The sequence below is a fragment of the Sciurus vulgaris genome (genome assembly GCF_902686455.1).
Source record: "Sciurus vulgaris genome assembly, chromosome: 2".
Classification (NCBI taxonomy): Eukaryota; Metazoa; Chordata; class Mammalia; order Rodentia; family Sciuridae; genus Sciurus; species Sciurus vulgaris.
The window spans coordinates 93,523,926-93,550,783 of record NC_136462.1 but is presented as its reverse complement, the minus strand read 5'-3'; the positions used below and the strand labels follow the sequence as shown (position 1 = coordinate 93,550,783).

At 37.6% G+C, this 26,858-nt stretch overlaps 1 long non-coding RNA gene across 2 annotated transcripts; it reads right to left on the bottom strand.

Annotated features, from left to right (window-relative positions):
* Nucleotides 1-3: 3 nt before the first annotated feature.
* Nucleotides 4-26,600, bottom strand: LOC306654185. Of its 2 annotated transcripts, none has more exons than XR_013761900.1 (3): nucleotides 25,222-26,600; nucleotides 18,577-18,667; nucleotides 4-672 (listed from the first exon to the last, which is right to left on the bottom strand). It is a non-coding gene; the product is annotated as an uncharacterized lncRNA (long non-coding RNA). The 2 variants fall into 2 exon arrangements; XR_013761901.1 differs by lacking the exon at nucleotides 4-672 and adding an exon at nucleotides 11,817-16,058 and having other exon boundaries at nucleotides 18,069-18,667.
* Nucleotides 26,601-26,858: the final 258 nt, after the last annotated feature.

Sequence of the window (26,858 nt, the reverse complement as noted above, 5' to 3'; positions counted from 1 at the left end):
AACAAAAAACAAAAAAAACAACTGAACACGTATTCACCAGAATGAAAGACAAGAACACTTAAAAAAGGAAGCTGAAGTATGGACTGCAGGTTGTAAACAGTGTTAAATAGGTTGGAAAGGGTTGGAGCAGTCAAACCATTAGGAATTTTCAAAACTAACCACTTTTTTTTTTTTTTTTTTAAACAAGAGACTGAGAATTTCTCCCAGAGCCTTAAAACATACTAGGCAACAGCTCTACTAGTGAACTACATCAACACCCTATTTTAAATTTTATTTCGAGAGTGGCTCTTTATAAACTGCCCAGGCTGGCTTCATTCTGTGTGTATAGGGGTAGGGGATACAGGGACACCATACCACTGGGCTACATCACCAGCCCCTCTTTTTTTAAACAGTCTAAAAACAAACAGGTCTTCTTTTGAAACTGGTAATGAACTTGCTATCCTTCTGCCTCAGTCTTCTAAATAACTGGGATTACAGGTCCATGCCACTACATTCAGCTAAGAAAATATTTTTCAATGGCACATGGAATCCTTACCATGATAGACAATATGCTGAGTCTTGAAACTTATCAAGTCTAAACGCTTGTAAAAATGTTCTCTGGAGGGCTGGGGATGTGGCTCAGTGGCAGAGTGTTTGGCTTGCCTAGCATGTACAAGAGCCTGGGTTCAATCCCTAGCACAGCAAAAAAAAAAAAAAAAAAAAAAGTTATCTGACAACAATCATAAATCAAATTACAAATCAATAACAACAACAACCCTGAAAATATCAAATACTTGGAAATTTTAAAATATATAGCCAAATCTGGTGGTGTACCCCTGTAATCTCAGCAAATCAGGAGGCAGGAAAAATCATAAAATTCAAAGCCAACCTAAGTTACTTAGCAAGACACTGTCTCAAAATAAAAAGGTCTTGTAGTACATATCTATAATCCCAGCAACTCAGGAGGCTGAGATAATAGGATTGCAAATCTGAAGCTAGCCTCAGCAACTTAGACCTTATCTCTATAAAAACAAACAAAAACAAAAACAAACAAACAAAAATGCTCAAAATTCAGCTCAGAGGCAGAATGCTCATGGATTCAATCCCATGTACCACACACACACACACAAACGTCAATCAATATCACACATGATATTAAGTGAATAAAGAAAAATATCCACATATCATCTCTACTGAAGCAGATAAAGTATTTGATTAAATCCTTTTGTGATAAAAACAATTTCAAAAAATAAGGAATAAAATAGAACTTCCTCAACCTGACAAAAATCAACTGTGAAAAATACACAGCACATCACACATGGTCCAAGACTCAATGAACTCCCCACAAGATAAAAGACATCCACACTTCTACTCAACATCTTACTGGACGTTTAGCAGGTGCACATGCATACACACACATACACACGAAATTTATGTTAGAAAGAACAAAAATTCTTTCTTTACAGATGACATGATCTTGTACGAAGAATAACAAGGAAAAAATGAATAAACTACTAGTAAAAATGAAAAATTTTATGTCCCCCAAAAGACACCATTAGGAATATCAAAAGGCAAACTGGCAGAATATTCACCAAATACATGTTTCACAAAGAAATTCTATCTAGAACATAGAGACATCCTAAAATACAATACACAAGACAAAAAAGTCAACTGGGGGTGGGGGGAAGGGGCAAAAGCTTTGAGAAGGCACTCAAAAAAAACTAGATGACTGAGCTGCGCATGGTGGCATACACCTGTAATCCCAGCTACTTGGGAAGCTGAAGCAGGAACATCACTTGTTCAAGGCCAGCCTGGGAAACCAGCAAGGCTTTAAGCAACTTAATGAGACCCTGACTCAATAAAAGGAGTTAGAAATATGACTCAGTGATAAAGCATCTTTGGGTTCAATCCTCAGTACCAAAACAGGAAAAGGTAAATAAATAAAAAGGGCTGGGGATATAGCTCAGTTGTAAAACATCCCGGTGTTTAATTCAGAGTATTGGGGGGTGGGAGAAAGATGGGGTTGGGGGATACAGCTCACTGGTTGAGTGCTTGCCTAGCATGCATAAGGCCCTGGGTTCAATCCCTAGTAACACACACACACACACACACACACACACACATACACATCCCTAGATAATTGGTAAAAACATAGGAAAATGTACTCATTAAATATTTCATAAAAAGTATAAATTAAAATCACAAAGGCATACAAATTCACATCTAGAATGGCAAAAATTTAAAAAACTGACAAAAGTGGTAAAGGATATGGAACAGTGAAATCTCTCATATTCTGCTAGTAGGAATATAAAATTATTGGCAAAGTTCAGTTATTTCTAATATATACACATCTAACTCTTTTGATGCAGTAATCTCACTTCTAAGGTGTTTGAGAGTTCTTGTTTAATTTACCATAGTGGGGATTGAATCCAGGGTCTTGTGTATGGTAGAAAAAGTACTCTATCATTGAACTACATCCCAAACTCTTTTTAAAAAATTTATTTTGAGACAGGATCTCTCTATGTTGCCCAGCTGGTCTTGAATTTGTGATTCTCCTGCCTGAACCTTCCAGGTAGCTGAAAGTTTACAGTTGTGAACCATTGTGCTTACCTCACTTCTAAGTTTTTATCCAAGAAAAATATAAACATGTCTACACACACACACACACACACACACACACACACACACACACACTCACTCACTCACTTATTCAGAATAAGGCTCTTTTTACTTCTAAACTGGAAACTACAAAAATGTTCTCAAGAGGTTGCCCTAACCTATATTTTCCCTTAAATGCATGTTCCTCCCTTAATCCCCACAGGCCTCTCTCTGGAGACTACACCCATTCTCCTTGAATATGTATCTACTTTCCTAAATAAATCTATGTTTAAGCCTTTGACTGGTGTTAGGGTTTGGATGTGAGATGTCCCCTAAAAGCTCACATGTGAGACAATGCCGGAAGGTTCAGGAAGAGAAATGATTGGGTTGTAAGAGTCTTAATCAGTGAATTAATCCCTAAAAGGATTAATTGAAGTGGGTAGGGTGTGGATGTCGAAAGGTAGGAATTGGGGCGTGGCTATGGGGTACATATTTTGTATCTGGAGAGTGGTGTCTCTCTTTGCTTCCTGATCACCATGATGTGAGCTGCTTTCCTCTGCCACCTTCTCCGCAAAGATGTTTAGCCTCACCTCAAGTCCTGAGGAATGGAGCTGGTCTTCTATGGACTAAGACCTCTGAAATTGTGAGCCCACAAATAAACCTTTCCTCCTCTATAATTGTGCTAGTCAGATCCTTTGAGTCACAGCAACAAAAAAGCTCACTATAACAACTAGTACGCTAAAATTCTTTTCCATGATGTATATCAAGAACTCTGCTGGTACTGAGTCAAATTCGCCCTTCTCTCTGGGAATTCCTTGGAACCTTCTCTGGAGATCTCTCTTCTCTCTTTGATTACAATTCCATGTTAAGACGCTGGCAACACAAGAATTCCAACCTATCCTCACAGATGAGACCGGTGTCTATCTTCTTTCGGTCAGTCAGGGTGAGACTTTAGATCCCTAAGTAAGCAGGGTCATTGCCCCTTGCCAGCCTAAAGCAACCATAGAAGATGGAGCTTCACCTCTCACTAAACTTTAAGATTAAGGCATCAAAGTCTGGTGTGTGGCGGGTGTGAAACAGGAATTTGGATACAGAAAAGGGAGACATCTACTGAGTCTCAAAGGAAGTATCCCTGAACCACAGAAATACAGTAAACACCCATGAATCACTGAAAAGCAAAAAGCTCACAACAACAGTAGCAAATCCTGAGAAACTCAGCCTGCCCTTTGGCATGCTCCCTTGACCCATGCCCTTGCCAGTAAAAAATGTAACTTGAAGACAAAAGAGCACAAGGAAAACTGGTGCAAAATTGCATAACTCCACCCTGACCCCACCTCTAGTCCAATCTCTTAGCAACCATTCCTCTCCCAACCAAGAGATTGCTGTTTCTCCCTCTAGCAATAAACACTCCACTCAGTGTTCTCTTTTGAATGCATGCATATTCCTTGCTTTACCACCAAAGGTACCTCTTTCTCTCTCCCTACGTCTCTGCTCCATTCCCCCTTGAATAAGTATCTACTTTCCTTAAAAAAAAAAAAAAACCTCTGTGCTTTGAGAAGGGGAAAAAAAAAAGCTCAACAGAAAGATGGATATTGTGGTGTTTTCATAGAATGGAATACTAATCTGCATCAGAAAGGAACAATTACTAGTATCATCATAACAAGAAAGAATCTCACAAACATAATGATGACCAATAGTAGATACAAAAGAATACATATTTGATGACACTATTAAAAAATTTTATCAGACCAAAAATCAGAATAGAAGTTGCCTTGGAGAAAGGAAGTGCTATATAGGGGTAGTGAAGTCTATTTGTTAAAATTTTACAACTCAAGATATTTGTGTGCAACCTAATCATTTGATAACCACTGGGCAAGGTAGATATACAGGTATTCCATAGTAAGTCAGACTTAAAAATCAAAGGAAGAGCTTTAAAAAATAATAATAATAATTAAGTAGAAACATCAGTACAGGGAGATTTCACACATTATGCCTACAGAAGTTACAAACAACCTTCAGCAGAGGATAAAACTGTAAATCTAGAGTGACAACAATACATTATCTAAAACAGTTTTCAACAAAAAAGATGAGGCATAATAGAACAGGGCAAGCCTGATCCAAAGTCAAGAGGAAAAAAATGCAATGAATATGTGTCAATGACGTGTCAGGCTTACAAGAATCCACTAAGACACACATATATAACTATTTAGTCTGCATAAGACAAAATTCACTCTTGATCCCCTAAGAATCTGGGAATTTCTTATTTTAGATGGACTTACTGGAACCCTTCCTCTGATTATAAAAAATTGTGTTTAAAAACTTTAATAGCGCATTAAAACAAAAAGATTACATAATTCCTCAACCCAGACATGAATAAACTGAGTATATCAGTTTATTTTAATATGTGTAAGTACTATACTCAATAATTAGATTTATACTACATGTATTATCTGTTTTCCCCTTTCTACATATGGTAAAATTTTGAGGGTTTTGTTTTGTTTTGCTGTAGATGTGTACAATATCTTTATTTTATTTATTTATATGTGGTGCTAAGGATCGAACCCAGTGCCACACACGTGCTAACCAGAGTCACATCCCCTGCCTTCTCTTATACTTTATTTAGAGATGGTCTCCCTAAATTGCTTAGGGCCTAAGATGTTGAGGCTGGGTTTGAACTCATGATCCTTCTGCCTCAGCCTCCCGGACTGCTGGTACCAACTCCATAATTTATTTGAACATTGACTTGTAGAGAAATTAAATTGTTCATAACTACTAATATCACCTCAAATGGAGCAGCTACATACATTTCTGATTCTTAACAGTCTCCTAATTTCTTAAACCAGGTGAAATAGCACATTATCTAAAGCAGGATTGTTGGGAGCTAAGTAATTCAAGGTCAGTCTCGGCAATACAGACTCCAGGGAGGGGAGGGGAAGAAGAAGAAAAGGGAGAAGGGGAAAGGGAAAAGGAAAAAGTGTAAGGCCCCCAAAAAGGAAACCCCAACTCTGTCCCATGGATCGACGGCAACCCCAATCAACCACAGGAGGCGTCACTTGATGCAAACTGCAAGAGGCGTTTATTCCAGCGCGCTGGGACCCAACTCGAGGAGTGAGTCCCTAGCAGAAAATCTTGTAGGTTTATAAAGGCAGAAACCACACGTCGGGAGGGGTCGCACATGAAAGGGGGAAAAGGGGGGGGAAAAAAAAAAAAGGAAAAATGGGGAACAAAGCTGCCAGGAAATTTCAAAGGGGGTCTGGGTTTGCTGACAACATGTTTCACAATGTTTTACAACAGGGTGTAGATTCTGGTCAATAGTTTCTGGTAATCCTACTGTTTGAGCACTATCTGGCTATCTGGCTATCAGGCTCAATTTACTCTTTTACTCTCTGTTTGGGGCTGTTTCCTGGAACAGCTTTAAGGGCTTTGTTCCCATTACTGGGAGGGAGACCTTAGGGAGTTGAGATAAAACAGACAGCTTAAAAAAAATGTCCATTCTTTCAAAGGAAGGTAATGAGGAAAGGAAGGAGGGAGAGAAAGGAAAGGAAAGGAAAAGTTTCTAGGGGATGAATACACAGAAGATATAAAGAATGCAACACACACACACACACACACACCAAAAACCAACCAAACAAACAAACAAAAAAAAAACCAGCACCAATACATGGGCAAAAGAACTAAACAGAAACTTCTTACAAGAAGAAATACAAATGGGGTTGGGGTTTTGACTCAGTGGTAGAGCACTTGCCTAGTGAGGCAGTGGGTTTGATTCCCAGCACCACATAAAAAAAACTAAATAAACAAAATAAAGGTACTGTATCCATCTACAGCTAAAAATATTTTAAAAAAAGAAACACAAATGACCATTAATTATACGAAGAAAAAAAGTTCAACATCTCTAGCAATCAGGAAAATGCAAATCAAAACCACACTAAGATTTCATCTCACTCTAATCAGAATGGCAATGATCAAGAATAAAAATGCTGGTGATCAAAAATAAAAATGTTGGGGAAAAGGTACACCTGCACATCGTTAGTGGAACTTCAACTAAGTACAATCACTCTGAAAAGCAGTATGAAGATTCCTCAAAAAACTAGGGATGGGGATGGGGCTGTAGCTCAGTGGTAGAGCACTTGTCTCACATGTGTGAGGCGATGGGTTTGATCCTCAACCCCACATAAAAAATATTTATTTAAATAAAATAGGGACAAAACCACCATATGACCCAGATATTCCACTCCTTGGTATTTTCCCAAAAGATCTAAAAGCGGCATACTACAGCAATACAGTCACCTCGATGTTTATAACAACACAATTTATGATAGTTAAATTATGGAAGCAACCCAGGTAACCATCAATAGATGAATGGATTAAGAAATTGTGGTATCTATACACAATGAAATTCTATCTCAGACATAAAGAAGAATGAAGTTATGGCATTTACCAGTAAATGGATAGAAATGGAAGATATCATGCTGAGTGAAATAAGTCAAACTCAGAAACTCCAAGGTCAAATGTTTTCTCTCATATGCATAAGCTAGAGTGAAAGACAGGAAAGGGAGGGAAGGATAGTATATTAATGTAGAAGGAGACTGAGACAGAGTGGAGAGATGATAAAGGGAAGGCAATGCAGAATAAATTCTTTTAAGAACCATGTTATTTCCATATATAAATATACCCCAGGAAGTTTCACCTAGAAGTAAAAAGAACCAATCAAATGTAAATAAATAGATGAGCCAAAGGAAGTCTAGTAGAGTAGAGGAAGGAGACTGGGGGACGGGAGGGAGCAAGGGAGGGAAAAAGAGGGATTTATGAACCGAAATCAAATTCCATGCATGTATGAGTTTGTTGGGTGAACCCAACTGTTATGTATAATAATAAATATAAAATTTAAAAAAAAAAAAGAGAGAAGAAGAAAAAGTAGTTTCTTAGAAGAGAATTTATTAGGTCAGATTGTTAACATTTGGTAGTAACTCTGAAAAGTCATTTCAATCAGTTGTGTACAGGAGTTCCTATGTGACTGAATCTTACAAATGAGATTGTACTATTATTTTTTAAATATTTTGCTAACTGAAGATAAAAATTATTTTAAATTATAAATTTTGATAACCAGTGAAACTATATTGCAATTATAATTTATAAGCTAATTTCTAGTTTCCATGTTGATTAAGGGTCTATGTTGGGCTGGGGTTCTGACTCAGGTAGCACGCTCGCCTAGCATGCGCGAGGCCCTGGTTCAAGCCTCAGCACCACATAAAAATAAAGGTATTGTGTCCACCTACAACTAAAGAATTTTTTTAAAAAGGGTCTAGGCATGCCATTTTCCCATCTTTTGTAAAACTCTAAAATACTGAGCTGGAGGTGTAGCTCAGTGGTAGAGCGCTTGCCAAGCACGGGTGAGGCACTGGGTTTGAACCTCAGCACCACAGAAAAATAAATAAATAAAAGTATTCTGTCCATCTACCAAAAAAAAAAATTTTTAAACCCCTAAAATACCAAGGATAAAAAACTATCCTCCCCAACCAAAGTAGAAATACCCCAGCTTTTCTTACACATTCAAGCACCCTAGAATCTGCTTGAATGCGTAAGGAGAGAAGCAGTTCACTACTTTATAATGTGAACATTTAAAATGAAGAAAAATAAATCCTAGCCTAAAATATTTACGTATTTATTTATTTATCGACACTTTGGATACAACCTAGGGGCACTCAACACTGAACTACATCTCCAGCCCATTTTTTAATTTGTTCTATTTTTAGACAGGGTCTAAGTTGTTGGCTTTTCTTGAAAATTACTAAAATCCTAAAATAAAGGGTTAAATGTTCACGTTTACTTGACTACTGGAACATAATCGAATCACAATACCAAAGCACTGAGTAAAAAGTACTGTGATGGTTTTCTAACACAGTTGTTAACTATCTGTCGACTTCAAAAAAACGAAACCTTGTCTTTTTTTTTTTTTTTTTTTTTGTGGTACTGGGGATTAAACCCAGGGCCTTGTGTTTCTAAGGTAAGCACTCTACCAACTGAGCTATATTCCCAGTCCCTATAAACCTTGTCTTTTGAAAAAACTAAAAGTAGCTATTTTAACTACATTTATCTGAATATAGAAAAGGTTAAAGATGATATTAACATTGTTGTCATTTATTAAGTGCTATATGCAAAACCTGGTCTTAAATGCTTTCCCACATCTTTTTTTTTTTTTTGGTGTTGCCAAGGATGGAATCTAAGGCCTGCATACACTAGGCAAGTGCTTTAAACCTGAGCTATATCCCCAGTCCCCTACATGCTTTGTAATACCATACATTATTTCATTTAATCTTCTCAATCACAAAATGTACATTATTTCCATTTTATTTATTTATTTATTTATTTATTTTATTTTTTTGCAGTACTGGGGATCGAACTCAGGGCCTTGTGCTTGCAAGGCAAGCACTCTACCAGCTGAGCTATCTCCCCAGCCCCATTATTTCCATTTTATAAAAGAAAATGGAGGTGAAGATGGCAGAAGTGTTTTAAGCAACAATTTCTGAATAATTTCAACAGAAATAACCTGCAATGTGAAATTAAGTATATTCCTCACCAAAACTATTTTTTTAACAAATTAAAAAGTTACCAAAAATTCCAATTTTCTATTATTCTCTAAAGTCTATTTTTTGTCTAAATAATTTGTTGGAATGGGTAATTTTTCTGTGGAACCCCTGGTTGTGCGAAAACTTGTGAAAGTTAACTTGTGAAAGATTTGTTTACAAATAGGCTGCTAGGAGCTCAAAATTAAGCTTATTAATTTTTTTTTTTCACCAGAAACTGAACCAAGGGGTATTCTACCACTAATTCCCATCCCCAGCCCCCTGTCCCTTTATTATATTTAAATCGCCAAGGCTAGCCTCTAACTTGTAATCCTCCTGCCTCAGCCACCAGTCACTGGATTACAGTCTTAGTCATGTGCCACCATAACTGGCCAAACTTAAATTTCTTATAGAAACAATGTTACAAATGGGCAGCATTTATAGGCACAGTTAACCCATGATATAACTGAATAGAAAAACCCAGAATCTAATTCATTATACAAATAATGTGAAAAGCTATATTCTATATCTCAATACCAGGCCTCTCTGCACTCATATTAAAACTATAATTTTAATATGGTAAAACAGGACATAAAATGAAAAGGTTTGGACACTTAACTTACACCATACACAAAATAATATCGAAATGGATCAAAGGCCTAAATATAAGAATTAAAGCTACAAAACCCTTATAGGGGTGGGGGGGGCTCAAGACACTTGTGCAATGGTTTATTGGATTATGACCTCAAAAGCACAGAAATAAAAGAAAAAAAAAACAGATAAATGGGACTACATCAAAATTAAAAACACTTGTGGGGCTGGGCTTGTGGCTCAGTGGCAGAACACTTGCCTAGCATGTGTGAGGCACTGGGTTTGATTCTCAGCACCACATATAAGTAAATAAATAAATGTCCATTGAAAACTAAAAAAAAAATTAAAACACTTGTGTATCAAAGGAACCAACAGAGTGAAAAGGCAACCTACAGAATGGGAGAAAATACTTATAAACATATATTATTTAAAAACAAGAAACAAGAAGTGTTAACAAAGATGTTGAGAAAATGGAATCCTTTTGCAATGATGGTGAAAATTTAAAATGGTACAGCTGCTGTGGAAAACAGTATGGTGGTTCCTCAAAAAGTATTTACAAAAACTGCCATATGATTCTACTTCTAGCTATACACCCAAAAGAATCCAAAGCAGGAATTTTGACAGCAGCATTATCATATTCAAAGCGACATTATCCACAATAGCCTAAAAGTAAAAACAGCTCAAGTGTCCATAAATGGATGAGTACATAAACAAAACGTGGCACATACAATTAAAAATAGTATTCAGTTTTTAAAAGGAAGGAAATTCTGATACATACTACAATACAGATGAACCCTGAAGACTGTTTAATGACTGCAGTTTGTTAGAGAAGATGAAAAAAGTTCTGGAGATGGATGGTAGGAATGTTTATACAAGGTACTTAAAGATACAACTATATACTTTAAAATGACTAAAATAGTAAATTTTGTTATATCTGTTTTTATCACATTTTTAACAAACCCATAGATCTTTATCTAATCCCTTTTTCCAAGCCACTGATGGTACTATAAGTAAAGCTTTCCAAGAGAGTAATCGGAGTGGAGAAAACAAATCTTCAATGGTCATTATATTTAAAACAATTATGAGCAAGGGGTAAGACATAATGAGACCAGGAAACAGGGAAAAAAAGGAAAAGAGACCAAGGAATATTTGTCCTCCTGGTTTAAATTGGGGGGGGGGGGGGGGCCACTAGGGATTGACCACTCAGAGGCACTTGACCACTTAGCCACATCTCCAGCCCTGTTTTGTATTTTATTTAGAGACAGGGTCTCACTGAGTTGATTAGCCCCTCGCTTTTGCTGTGACTGATTCTGAACTCATGATCCTCCTGCCTCAGCCTCCCAAGCCCCTGGGATTATAGGTGTGGGCCACCACATCCGGCTAATATTTACTTCCTTAAAAAAAAAAAAAAAAGCCTATAATCCCAGCTACTGAATCAGATAGGAGAATTTCAAGTTCAAAATCAGTCTCAGCAACTCAATAAGTCTTTGTCTCAGAATTAAAAAGAGCTGGGTATAACAAAGCTCAGTACAGAGCCCCTGGTTTCAATCTCTAGTGCCATAAGTAAACAAACAAACTGCAGACCAAAAAAAAAAAAAACCCCACAAATTATCAGGCATACAAACTATTATAATATTTCATCTTGATTCTGGATTTTAAAATCTACAACCTGATTTTTCTAGGAATTTCACAACAGGTAACAGAATGGAAAGATAAGAAGGTTGGGAGAAGGACTGGGAAGATACAAAGAGTGTAGAGCAGAAGCTGACCACAACACAGGTTTTGGGGAACCACAGTGTTTAAGGAAGAGGACAAGACAATCTAGGGCCAAGTGAGGAACAATTCTCTTTCTCCACTACATATATAACCAATTTGAACCCTTTCCTTTGGTCTCTTGCCGAAGACAAGACAACCTGAAGGTAAAGTCATGGGATGATCAGGCACAGTCCCAGAAAAGGGACTGCTATGACCAACTGGAATTTTGCCTAAAGATCTATTGTTATTGTTATAAATTAATTGGATTATACTTAGGTTATAAAAAGCTGGAAAGAATGCTGCTCCCAACCTAACTCAGTGGGTTAAGCACCCCAGCACCCCTAGGTTCAATCCCTGGTACTAAACAAACCAAAATATAAACAGAAAACCAAATCTATACAAACTCTTAAAGAAAATGGAAGAAACATTTCCCAACTCATTTTACAAGGCTAGATTACCCTGATACCAACATAAACACAGACATAATATATATCAGTTTAGTCATTAGAAGCTAGAGATTACCTATCCAACATCTACTATAAGCTAACTTTATTACATATACTTAAAATATAATGGGAAAAGTTTGAACATGTATATAATCCTATTTATGTTAGAATTTAACACACCTCAGTTCTTTAGAACTCTATTACTAGGTAAGTTCTACTATGAGTAAAAAACAGAATAAACAAGTAAAGATTGGGAAATGAGTATGTCTAGGAAATAAATCTACTACTGAATGAAAATGATACAATTTTAGACATCACAAAATAAACAGCAATGGGAACAATATTTCAAACTTAAGGAATCAAGACACTGGGAAAAAGTATATATAATGTAGAACATTCTCATTTTAGGATTATAAAAAGGTGACTGCCCAACAATCTAAAACTAGACATGAAGCTTGCTTTAAATTTATCTGCAACTCAGGCAAAAAGATTAAAGGTAAGGGATGGGAGTTGGACTTCCAAATGTTCATTTTAAACTACAACATTGATTCTGTTAGTTCTTTAACCACCACCTGAAATTTCAGACTCATATCCAAGTACGTCCTCAATACTTTGACTTGGCACTCAAAAGTGAATTCACTTTTCCCATTCCACTCTATACCAAAATCTATTCTTCTACTGTATTTTACCTATTATATTCTTTTTATTTTCTTCCCTCTTGTCAATGTGAAATTCTGTAGCCTCTGACCAAAATCTCTACTGCTCTCACCCCAAAATATCCTAACCACTGTTTATTACCAGTTTACTCTTTACATCTATGATATCAACTGTTTGGATGCTGCATATATGTGAGATCACGAAGTATCTTTCTTTCTGCTTCTTATATATTTCATTCAGCATAATAGCTCCTGATTCATTCATGCCGAGGCCACTGGTGGGCTTGTTATACTATAGATCAATGCTGTCCTTGTGTGTATGACACATTCTCTCCAGACATGCCTTCACTGATGGACAGGGAAGGTGATTCTACATCTTGGCTAATGGGAATAAGGCTGCAACAAACATGGCGGTATCAGTGTCTCTGGATATACTGATTTATTTTAAATATCTGAACCCAGAAGTGAGATTGATGGATCAAGACACAGTTCATTTTTGATATTTTGAGGAATCTCTCTCTATACTTTTTTTTTAGTGGCTGTACTAACATACATTGCCTTCAGTAGAGTGAAAGGGCTTCTCTCTATCCTTGTCAACACTAATGAAGTTTTGTTTTTTAATTATAGCCATTTTTACTGGGGCAACATGGTACTGTGCTGTCCATTTTCATAATCATAATCTGTTGAGGGTATTTCATATACTTGTCCATCATTTGTATTTCAAGATTACGATACAGAGCATTTGTCCATTTTTTTCTTTTTATTCTGAGTTGTTTGTGTTCCTTACATATATTTGATGTTAATTCCCTATCAAATGTATAGTTTGCAAGTATTTTTCCCCCTCTATAGGTGATCCCTTCTCTCTATGAATTGTTTCCTTTGTCTTGAAGAAGATTCTAGTATGGCATTTAATACCATTTCCCTATTTTTACTTTTGTTGCCTGTGCATTTGAGGTCATCTCCAGTGACTTATTGTTCAGAACAGTGGCCTACAGCTTCCCCCTATCCCCCCCATTATATTCTTCATCACAACTAATGCTATGAACCAAGTCAGTCACTTGTCATCCTAGACATTCTAGTTACTACTCCTTTCTTACTCCCTATAGTCAATCATCAAATTCTGATGATTTTAACTCCAAAAATTTTTTTGTCTTGGCCCTTTAAATCCATCCTCCACACTACACAAATTTGCCTAGTTCTATCACCAGATTTCCCATCAAACTGCCTTCCAAATAAAAAACTAAACTCTATGGGTTTATATAACCTTACAAGATCTACTTTACAGATTTTATTTTTTACATTTCTATTAGCTGCCTCATTCATTCTTTCTTTCTTTATTTAGGTACCAGGTATTGAACCCAGGGGTGCTTTATCACTGAGACACATCCCCAGTCTTTTTATTTTTTATTTTGAGACAGGGTCTCATTAGGTTGCTTAGGACCTTGCTAAATTGCGAGGCTGGTCTCAAAGTTATGATCCTGCCTCAGTCTTGTGAATCCCTGGGGTTACAGGCGTGCGACACCACGGTCAGCAGTTGTCTCATTCTTTAGGCTGCAATAATAATAGTTTCCTATCCACTCTACATGCTTCTACTCTTCATTCTTTCAACTAATTCTTATCTTCATTATTTAAAATTCAGTCCAGGGCTGGGGAGATAGCTCAGTTGGTAGAGTGCTTGCCTTGCAAGCACAAGGCCCTGGGTTTGATCCCCAGTACTGCAAAAAAATAAATAAATAAATAAAATTCAGTCCAAGTATCATTATACCAATAACAAACTCCACATCCCCAAATTCATAATATAAACCCTGTAATTATCTCTACTTTAACGTTTCAATAAATCACATTGAAATAATATGTTTCTATTGAAATAATCTTTTTATATATTTAATTGTACTAGATTGAAACAGTCTTGAAGGCAGAGAGCTGATCTATAACTCCAATCGCCTGACAAACATAAAACTTAATCTTGGTTGAACTGAATCAAAAAAATTTTTTTTTCCTTTTTTCTCAAAAAGACCAGAAAATGGCTGGGCCTGGTGGCATACACTTGTAATTCCAACTACTCAGAAAGCTGAGGCAGGAGGATCACAAGTTTGAGGACAACTCTGGTAATTTAACAAGTTCCTAATCTTGTTATTAGAGCTTTTGTTTGTTTTTTGTACCAGGCATTGAACCCAGGGACAGATAACCATATCCCGAGCCTTTTTTATTTTTTTATTTAGAGACAGGGTCTCACTAAGCTGCTTAGGACCTCACTAAATTGCTGAGGCTAGCTTTGAACTCCGTGATACTCCTCCTCAGCCTTGTGAGCTGCTGGGATTACAGGAGTGGGCCATAGTGCCTGGCAACAAGCCCCTTTTTCAAAATAGAAAATAAAAAGAGCTGGAGATGTAGCTCAGTGGTACAGTACCCCTGGGTTCAATCACCAGTACCACCACCCCGCCCCCCAAAAAAAAGGTAGTGGGGAGAATGGGAAGAAAACTGTATCACTGAAACAAACAATCCTCACTAATCAATTCTTGCTCACAAAAAAGGGAATGAGAATATAAATAAAACTAAAAATGTGGGGCTGGGTCCTTAGCTCAGTGGCAGAGCGCTTGCCTAGCATATGTGAGGCACTGGGTTCAATCCTTAGCACCACATAAAAACTAACATAAAATAAAGGCATGCTCTCCATCTACAACTACAAAAAAATTTTTAAAAAAATTTTTTTAAATGTTCTTCCTCATAAGATTTCCTTCCTCTTCACAAAATTTCTGATACTAAACCATCTTTGAGGCAGAAAATTATGGTTTCAATTTGTCTTGTGTTAACAAGATTACAATAATGATAAACTCAGTTGCTACTGAGGTTGCTACTGAGATCTTGAGTGCACAAATTTGTTCCTAAACAACACGAAGAGAAAACAGTACACCGCGTACTAAATATTCTTAACAAATTACCTAGGACTAACTAATATGCCATCTTTCAAACAAGTATATTTGCTGAATAAAGGATAGTAACAGTATACTTATATATCACACATTAAAAGGGAAATAAGAAAATATGAAAATTATAAAAAGATTACAAATCAAATGTTAGGCTGGGAGTGGTGGCATACGCCTGTAATCACAGTGGCTTGGGAGGCTGAAGCAGGAGGATCACAAGTTCAGTCTCAGCATCTCAATGAAGCCCTAAGCAACACAGTGAGATTCTCAAAACAAAAATAAAATTAAAAAGGGCTGGGGACGTAGCTCAATGATAAATTGCCAATTGGTACTGGGTTCAACCCCAATATCCAAAAACAAACTAAAAAACACATCAAACGTTAAAGGCAAGAGTCAAGGTTTGCCATACAACTTAGGTATACACAAATTACGGCTGTCTATATAAGAATAATACATGTATACAAGATTCTAGATCAAGCTGGTGATGGGAGTTACTAGAAGAATGACCTCCAGATAAGAGGTGGGAACACAGATTTTAGTCTTGAATCTATCATTAATTAGTTGTGTGATACTGATTAAATATTTCAATCATTTTAGCACTTCCTTTCCTCAAGCAGAAGCTACTGGACATTAGTACACACATGTAATTCTAGCTACTCAGAAGGCTGACACAAGAGGTTCACAACTTTGAGGCAAGCTGGGGCAAATAAATGAGAACCTATTCCAAAATTTTTAAAAAATTTAAAAAGTGCTGGGGATGTAATTCAGTGGTAGAGTGCTTGATCAGCATACATTTTTGAACAAAAAAACAGGTATTAGTTTTCATCCTTTTATCATGTACAACACACATATGCAACACCTTAGTAAAGATAAACACATATGGAGTTGGGGCTGTGATTCAATGGTAGAGGACCTGCCTGGCATGGACAAGGACCAGAGTTCCATCACCAGCATCAAGAAAAAAAAAGATAAATGTTACCATGTTAAAAAATCTTCAGAATAGCTAGGTGTGGTGGCATACACCAGTAATCCCAGCTACTTGGGAGACTGAGGAAGAAGAAATCAGTGCTGGATACCAGTCTGGGCAGAGCTGTGCAAGACCCTCAAAATAAAAAGGGGTGGGGATGGAGCTCAGTGGTAGTATGTCTGTATAGCATGTAAGGCCCTGGGCTCAATCCCCATGGCCACACACACACAAAGCCTTCAGAATAGTTCAGCACTAATAAAACAGGTTATTGGACTAAATAACCCTCTGGTCTCCACTATCTCCTAAAATTAAAACACAGGTGTTACTGGACTAGGTGACAACTCTGGTCTTTACTAGCTCTTAAATTCTAAGGGTCCATAAACTTACACTTTATCTTTAAAAATGGTATGACTCCTAGCCAGGCATGGTAGCACATGCCTGTACTCCCAGTGGCTCAGGAGGCTGAGGTAGGAGGATGGTGAGTTCAAAGCCAGCCTTGGCAACTCAGCAAGGCCCTAAGCAACTCAGCAAGACCCTGTCTGTAAATAAAATATATTAAAAAAAAAAAAGAGAGAGGTGAGAATGTGGCTCAATGGTTATCTGCCCCTCGATTCAATCCCCAGTACAAAAAAAAAAAAAAGGTATCACCCCTAAATTCATATTAACACTGACATTCAAGAGAAAAAGCTCAAACTCATCACAAAATGATATTTTTAAAAGTGGTAGCAACTATTTCCACTTAAGTCTGTGTTTCTATGCTAAAAAAAAAATCAACAGTCAGTTATCGAGCGTTGTTCGTTTTTATTGTTCATTACTTCCCTAAGTCACTAAATGGATTCTGAGAAGGAAGAAATTTCTGTCACCCAATAAAAACCAAATGAATTAGGGCAAAAGGAATAAGTACAGTAACATATATATAGAGTACCAACTCCTAGAAAGGAGTGTCTTTTCCTTTCCTTCACAATATAATATGTGATAAAGATAGGTAGACTTTTTGTATTTTTTTTTTCCCCAGCCACACTTTAGGCAAGTGCTGCTCCACCACTGACCTACATTCCCATCCTTTTTTTAAAATTTCATTTTGAGACAGGGTCTCAGTAAATTGCCCAGGCTGACCTTGAAATTCTGATCCTCCTGCCTTAGTCACCTGAGTAGGCAGGTGGATCTTTTTTTTTCTATGATTTTGTTTATCTTATCAGTTAGTATTATAGAATTCTTCAGAAACTACTAAATAAATCAAAAACATTTGGCAAAATGTAGAAACTATACCATGAATAAAAAGCTGGTAAGTTAGGCTGAAAACATTATGAGAGGGTTTCCCCTCAAAGTTTTTTTCAATAAAGAACAAAAAGAATGCTTTTTCTAAAACCATGATCAATCCATTTTCTCTAGAAAAACAATATGTGGGCTATTAGATTGCTGATGACTAAAAAACTCAATGTAAATATGATGTTTTTATTAAAAGATTACATTATTCAGTCTGATCACCAAAAATACTTGTTAAGGTAGTCATTCAGATAGGTTTTTCTTTTCTTCTTTTTTGCAATACTAGGGATCAAAAATCAGGACCTTTTGCATGCTACACGAGTGCTCTACCACTGAGCAACAGACCCAGTCCCTGTTTTTAAGTACTACTAGTAGCACCCCAATTTAAAATCATATATGTCCTTATCAAAAATACCATCTGGGAAAAAGTATTTATTATGGACAGAAAGAGATATTTGTATTTCTTTAACCTAAGTTTTAGTAGAGCAATAATTTGGAGACTTTTAATTATCTCCACTGAACATAATTTTATAAAAACAAACATAACATTTTACAAAAAAGAACTGTCACATGTAAGAAAATTCATTCCAATAAAATTTTAAAACAAAATTATAGGCCTGGCACAGTAGTATAGGACTACTCAGGAGGCTGAAGCCAGAGGATTTCAAGTACATGCTTAGCCTGGGTAATATAAGGAGACCCTGTCTCAAAATAAACGATAAGGGCTGAGAGTGCAGATCAGTGGTAGAGTGTCTCTGGGTTCAATCCCCAATACTGCAAAAAATAAACAAAACAAAATAAAATGTTAGCCAGGTACAATCCCACCTGTGATCCCAGTTACTCAATAGGCTCAGGCAGGAGAATCGCTTGAGCTCAGGAGTTCAAGGCCAGCCTGGGCAACAGAGCAAGACCCCATCTCAAAAAAGAAAAAAGAAAAACATTATTTTAGCAAGACTATAGGTCATAATTCATAAGAACTGAGTACTACAGTTCATTCTTTTTCTCAATAAGATGACAGCAACTTGACACAGGTTATCATTCCTAACTATATTATTATCTTTTCTACAGAATGTGCCAACTATTTTTTCTTAACTGGGCTCACCAATATACATACAAGTTTCAATATACTTACTGGATGTATTGACAAAAAAAAAAAAAAAAAAAATCAAACTTAATTTTGACAGAATTTTCCTAATGTTTTTTACTTAAGTAATTCTCACTAAAATTGGGCAAGGGGAGCCAGCCTGAGCAACATAGCAAGACCCTGTCTCAAAATAAATAAAAGGGCTGGGGATGTAGCTCAGTGGTAGAGTACCACTGGGCTCAATCGCCAGTACTGGCTTGAGAAAAAGGGGAGTACCAGGACAAGATAAAGGAAGACAACGTTTATAAAGAGTGAATTTTCACTTGAATTACTATCTAAGATTTAATATAATCATAATCCTGTAACAGAAGATCTCTCGTTTACTATTACTAAAGGAAAAATAAGGGGCTGGGGATGTAGCTCAATGGCAGAGCACTTGCCCAGCACATGTGAAGCTCTATATTCAATCCCCAGTATGACACCTCTCCACAAAAAGAAAATGTATGAGAAAATTAAAAAGCATATCCCTGATGGTGGTGTGGAACGGGGAGGGGCTATCATCTATTTGAAATGTGCTTGTAAATAGTTTAAAAGTAATTTTATCTGCACATCAGCAAACTGAAGGATTTCTGGGCCCAGTGGCAAACGCCTGTAATCCCAGAAGCTCAGAATGCTGAAGCACAAGGATGGCAAGTTCAAGGTCAGTCAACTTAGTGAGGCCCTGTCTCAAAATATAAGTGCCCTGGTTTCAATCCCCAATACCAAAAAAAAGAAAGAACAAAAGAAAAGAGAAAAAAATTTTAAAAATCAAAGGATAATTATTTTAATTTAACAAAATACACCAAAGTAGGTATTTATAAGGTCAATAAGAGGTAGTTAACTTAATTCAATAGGTTAATCACACATATTTGGGAATAACCAGGAATAAAATTATTATTATAGCAAATAATCACATTTACCTCTTAACTAAAAACATTTTTTTATGTGTCCTGGATATTTAACAAGTAGTATATTCTCTTTTAATAAAACATACTTCAAATTCCTACCAAAAGATTACATTCACTGGTCAACATGAGAAACTTAAAGTATCAGGTTATGCTGCTAGCAGGGTCTCTTTTTTTAAAAACTTAATATTATTATATTTTTTGGATCTTTATTTTTTTAAAGGTGGTGCTGAGAATCGAACCCAGTGCCTCACACAAGCTAGGCAAACACTACTACTGAGCTATAACCACAGCCCTTGGGTCTTGAGATTTATTTTTAACAACTTATCTGCTTTTTTTGTTTCCCAATTTCTTAATACATTGTTTTCATCTTAAGGAAGAAAATTTCCTAAACTATACAAACTGCTGTTAAAAAACTTTAATCCCAATTATTTCTGAAGTAGTCAAATGACTTTTTACTAGTATAGTGTTTTACATTTCTTTAACCAAAGCAATAAACACATTTCCTTGTCCTAAAAATATGATAACTATTATGAAAGCCTGACTGCTAGGACTCCATGTCAAAGCATGACTGATGTTTAATCTAGACACAATTCCTTTTCTTCAATCTCTATAAAACAGAATACCTTAACACATGAGGTCCCTAACAGAGTCAAATGATTTACTGTGACCTTATATTAAAACTATATGTTTGTAGGCTGGGGATATAGCTCAGTTGGTAGAGTGCTTGCCTTGCAAGCACGAGGCCCTAGGTTCAATCCCCAGCACCGCAAAAAAAAAAAAAAAAAAAAAAAAAAAAAAATTTATATGTTTGTGCCGGGGGGATGGTGCATGCCTGTAATCCCAGCAGCTCAGGAGGTTGCAGCCCTAAGCAACTTAGTGAGACACTGTCTTAAAATTAAAAATAAAAAACGGACTGGGGATGTGGCTCAGCAGTTAAACACTTCTGGGTTCAATCCCCAGTACCAAAAAAAAAAAAAATTATATATGTTTGTAATGTCTTGTGATTCACATAGGGGCCACACTAAGTTACACTATTCCTTACTGCCAGATTTACAAAATTCCCAAAGGACACCAAGAGGCCCAAGTTTCTCACTGTGATTCTACCCCCATCACGTCTGTCTTTCCTAGAAAACACTGCTATATTCCACAACTCTCCTAGTCACAGCCAGTACATTAATTTAACTATGTTCTATTGTCTCTGAACCCTCACCTGTGTGTGACATCAAGTTTATATAAGTGCTAGGCAGTGGCACACACCTGTAATCCCAGTGACCATAGAGGCTGAGGCAGGAGGATCACAAGTTCAGACCAGCTGCAGCAACTTAGCAAGACCCTGCCTGGAAATTAAAAATAAAAAGGGCTAGGATATAGCTTGGTAGTAAAATGCCCCTGGGTTAATACCCAGTACCACCAAAAAAAAAAAAGGCATTTTATGATAGGCCATAAGATTACTGAAACAAAATTTTTCCTGCAATTTTTTTTTATTTTGAACAGGGCATTTTTGAAAGAATTCTAATAGACACTAGATAAGATAAAAAAAAAAAAAAATTGGGCACTGGCAATTTCCAAGTTATACCATGCCTCAACCAGTTAGTCTACTTATTTGTAATGTCGTTCCAATTATAATTTAGTAGAGTTTAAATTAAAAGTTAATGTAGTTATATAGCTAGTAGCAAATTTATGTCCTGGCTTAGAAATATGCCCCAGGGCAAGTGTCAGGTAAGTGAAAACTAAAATTGCAATTGTCTGGTTTTAAAATAGGTTTCATACTTATTAAATACCCTTGTCCTCAAAGTAGAGCATATGATCGATCCCCCAGAGCCAATCCAGTTTAAAATGGTTAGGTAACTTTTTAAACTGCTTAGACAAATTATACAAAGGCACACCATATACAAGGTTCTCTCAGCATTTTTGATATACATGACTTAAAGTAGTCTTTACTAATTTATGCTTTCAAAAAAACTTGGTAAATTACCTATAGAATTAGATATTGCTTTTTTCAAATTCTGGCAAATCACTTTATTCTTTATTGCATGAATCCAAAGCAGTCTCCTATGACTAAGATAATTCAATGTGATTTTATTCATCCAGCAATTAATTCTATATTTATGAGTTTCCTTCCAGTGTAGTATATCCTTTCTTTCTTTTTTTCTTTTTTTTTGCGTGCTGGGGATTGAACCCAGGGCCTTAGGCATGTGAGGCACTCTACCAACTAAGACAGATCCCCAGCAGTATATCCTTTCTTGAACAACAGGTCCAAGTTTCTTTTTATTCCCTTTTTTTTTTTTGTACTGGGTATTTTACTACTGAGCCACATTCCAGTTCTTTTTATTTTTTATTTAGAGACAGGATTGCAAAGTTGCTTAGGGCCTCACTAAATTGCTGAACCCGGCCCTGAACTTGTGATCCTTCTGCCTCAGCCTCCCACTTGTTCCTGGGAATACAGTTATGCACCACCAACCCCAGATAGGTCCAAGTTTCTTTAACAAGAATTAGATGGATTATATGTATCAATTTCTCATGAAGAAGTCATTTGACCAAAATCACAAACTTGGAATCAGCTAGATTAACGGGGAAAAGATAAAACTTCACCATTATTATTTATTTAGTACTGGGAATTGAACCCAGGAGTGCTCTATCATTGACCCACATCCCTAGTCCTTTTTTATTTTGAGATTGCTTAGGGCTTTGATAAGTTGCTAAGGCTGGACTCCAACCTGTGATCCTCATGCCTCAGTCTCCCAAATTGCTGGAATTAGTCACACACCATCCCACCCAGTCTTAATTTTTTATTTCTTAAAATAACATTACTAGCTGAAATAAAATGTCCAAGAGATGCTGAGCAGAATGAAGTATTGTAAAACGTATCAATGCTATTTGGAATTTGTGTATAGCTACAAGTCCATAAAGGTTAAGGGCTATACCATTTAACTTTTATATTCTTTCAATTCATGCTGAAAAAAAGTATTAAAAGAGCATAGAAGGGACACTGGGGTTGTAGCTCAGTGGCTGAGTGCTTGCCTAGCATGCATGAGGCACTGGGTTTAAGTCTCAGCACCACAAAAAAATAAACAAATAAATTGGAAGTATTGTGTCCATCTACGACTAAAAAAAAATTTTTTTTTAAAAAGAGCATAGAAGCATGTATGCCTGTTATTGCAGCCACTTGGGAAGCTGAGGCAAAGTTACAAAATCAAGGTCAGGGTGGCCAATTTAGGGTGACTGTCTCAAAATAAAAATTTTAAAAGGGCTGGGCAGCAGGGCACAGTGGCGCACACCTGTTCTCCCAGCAGCATGGGAGGCTAAGGCAGGAGGATCACAGGTTCAAAGCCAGTCTCAGCAAAAGCAGGACACCAAGGAACTTAGTGAGACCCGGTCTCTAAATAAAATACAAAATAGGGCTGGGAATGTGTCTCTTAAGCTCAATTCCTGGTTATCCCCCCCCCCACACACACACACAAAAAAGCTGGGGAGTGTAGGTCAGAGGCAGAGCACTGCCTAGCATGCAAGAGGACAAGTTTCATCCTTGGCACCACACAAACAAAAAAAGGTATAAGTACTGAACGAATGTAGTACTCAACAATTTGGAAAAATTCTTGAAGGCATAGTGTGTAACGCTCACTATACTATCTGTAAAAAAATTTTATTGAAAACTAATCCAAAAGGTCATTAAAATACACACAAAGCCAACACTAGACCAGTACCTTATTTTAGATCCTTTTAATTCACATATTTGGCTCCATTTTTTTTTTTAAACAAATTGATCTGACAAGTATTCAACAAGCCTGCACCTCCACTTCCCACCTTCTATTCAGCTGATCCTAGAAAAGTTAAGAGGTTCTACTCAATGTTGTAAAAGACTGCTTCACTCATAAAAAAGCTGCATTTTTTCCTTGACTTTCTTTCTGACCTTGGGCAAAGTCTACCAAATGAAGGCTATAATGATGTTTGTATATTCCTGCTTGTTACTGACTTTTAATCCTAACATCATGCTAACTGTAATGAAGTTCTTTAAGTGGAACCTAGGGAGCTGAGAGCTTTTTGAGTTGTAAATGTCAACCAATATGAAATATGAGTTATTCTTTTTTTTTTTAAGTCCTGATGTCCTCCTTTCCATTTATCAACTTTTGTAAAGATGTTGATAGACTTTATTTTATTCATTTATTTATATGTGGCACTAAAAATCGAACCCAGTGCCTCACACATGCTAGGCAAGCACTTTACCACGGAGCCACAACCCCAGCCCATAATATGAGCTATTCTTAATCTTAGTTTGATTCATGGAATAAAAACCTACAAACGCCCCAGATTCAACATGATTTAAAAAAAGAGTTCCCGTACATTAAAAAAAGAAGAAAGGATGGATAAAACTATCATTAACTTGCCATTTCCCTGGTTTTATAAAGATAACAGCTGGACTACAGATGAATATGTAAAACTTGGCAAAGAAGGGTGAGTTGGAATATTAAGCAATCTACAATCTGAAAATTATGCAGATAAATCTATCATTTGAAGTCACTAATTTGTATACACACGTAGAGCAGTAATCTTGGTATTGCTTTACTAGTACTATAAAGATAAATCCCTGCCTTGGAGGAATATCTACTAAATACATTTCATTTCAGGATCTTAGGGAAGTTTATGAGCAGTATCTCTTCAGGATTCCCTAAGGTACTCTAAAGTGCTTAACATCATTCACACATCCAGCTACCACTAGGATGAGAAGTAAATAAACACGATTTACTTATGCAATTATTTACCACAGAATTCTGTTCAAGATGCAAAAGCAAACACTCAAAAAGGTATTTAATACCCAAAGAAAACAAAATATCAAGTATAGTAAGATTCGCCCTTAACTGACACTATGAAAACCAGAGGCCTCCCACATGAGCTGTTATTTACTACCACTCGATATGAAAAAGAATGTCAACATTTTAACAGTACACAAGATAAACAGAACTTAATGAAATCCCTTCTTCCAGATTCTCAAATGATGTTTATAAGAAGTGAGATAGAGCAACGCCCCCCTAAAAGCACCCTACTAAACAATTAAATACCGAAAACATAAGGTGGACCAGGAAGATTAGAAAAGGTGATCTTCGAACTTAATTACTCAAAGGAACCACAGGGTTGGAGGCTAGGAACGTGAGATCGGGGTGGGGGTGGGTAACGAAGTGAAATCTAACCCCAGAAATCACAACACAGGCCGCAGCCTAAGAGCTGAAGCTGGCGGGAAGTGAGCTCCCTTCCCGTTCCCAGGGGAAAGTCCAGGGAAGAGCGGTTCCACACAGTGGACGTACGAGGCGCCAATAGTGCATGCATACCAACGCGCTAGAACCACTGAAGGACCGGATTGAGAAGGGGAGGAGATCCCGGCAGACGGCCCTGGAAGAGGAGGACTAATGGGAGCAGCGGCAACGTCTGGACGAAGGGGATTACCTAACTGTGACGACAGAGAAGTGTCCTCAGGCTCCGGCGATGGTCCCGAATGCGCAGTGTGCGGTGTCTTTCCCGCTTAGCCCACAGCAGCAACAGAACCAGCTCCTTCAGCCAGTCGCCATTTCCCGCCTACCGACCTGCTGCACCGCACGGACGGGGACCCGGATGAAAAGCGGCCTCCCCGCGCAGGCGCTTTGACTTCCTCCTCCCCCTCCCGCCACAATTCCGCGAGGTGGGAGGGAAGGAATGCAGGCGGGCACAGCTGAGGGGGTTGGGGGGTTCGACTTTTAGTTCCGTGAAGAGGTTAAGTTCTTGACACCAGAAGAAACTCGTGAGTCTGGATTCTTGACAAAAAATGAATACAGTACCTTAGGACCGAATGGAATAAGAAAGGACAAAACCTATGAGGATACGCCAGGGTCAGGGGGATATTTGTACTTTAGGGGCCTCCGTAGCCGGCTATGTAGTGGTCGCAGGGGGAGTAGGGAGTAAAGCGTTAGGAGCGGAGAGGCGGGGACGCGAAGGACGGTTTTTCCTCCCGCTGCTAACGGAACTGCTTAGGGCCGAACTGGGAGGGGGAACGCGCCCTCGCCCAGGAGGCGGGGCTTAGGAACGCGTCGCGCACTCTGGCGGCTAGGGTTTAGTAACGGTGGGGGCGTCAGATGGGTGGAGCGGAGTTGGACCGGCCGGGACTAACGGCTTGGCGCGCTAGAGGAGGTAGTTTGTTAGGAGCTCTCCGCGAGGCCAGGAGAAAGCTAGTATTATTCCTTTCCTGGGATCTTGGTGACTCCTGACCGTCCTTTCCAGCTCACTGCCTAGAGGGCATAACAGTTGCTTCTGGATCAGTCATTAAGTTCATGTCCTTCGATTCCATACATTGTGGGCGGTAGTTCTGCAGGCCGAGAACTCGAATCCTTCAGACAAATGGGCTTCCACTTGCAACCCTGGGTTGCTCCAAAAAAGTGAAAAGGTACCAGTCTGGAGTATCCAATCATAGTGGAATATCAGAAAACGAAGCCTATTGCCTGGAGAGCACTATCTTCGGTCTAAAACTCCAAACTACACTCATTATTCAGTCAAGAAATATTTATTGAAAAAATACTCGGTACGAGGGATAAAACAGGGAGCAAGGCAAACATGGACACTGCCTTTCCAGAATTAACAGTCTATTGAAGAAGACAATTTAGAAAGTGTGATAAAGTAACTACAAGGACTGCAATGCCAGGCTTGTAGGGGCACCTTAGGGAGTCCAGGAGGGGGTCTGTAAGGGCTTTTGTAGGATGACATCTGAGTAATACATAAAGGAAAAGTTCGTGTTGCAAGAAAACAACTGACGGAAAAGTCCAAAGAGATTGTATAGAGCAATTGGGGAAGTAGTTGTGCTCCTAGAAAAGAGGATTCGGGCAGGCGGTGGGGGGAGATGGTAACAGCAGAGGAGACAGAGATAAGCTTAGCATACCCTTGTTAAAATGATTGCTTTTATTTCAAAATGTGAATTGAGGTAGATGGTTGTCTTTTGAAAACCTTATATACTACAGATCCTGTCAGTTCAGAGTCCATTTGCCCCCTAAATATTGCCAGTACAAAAATGTTTTGAATGTACCTTGATTGAGAGCTAATGATATACTGCTCATAGA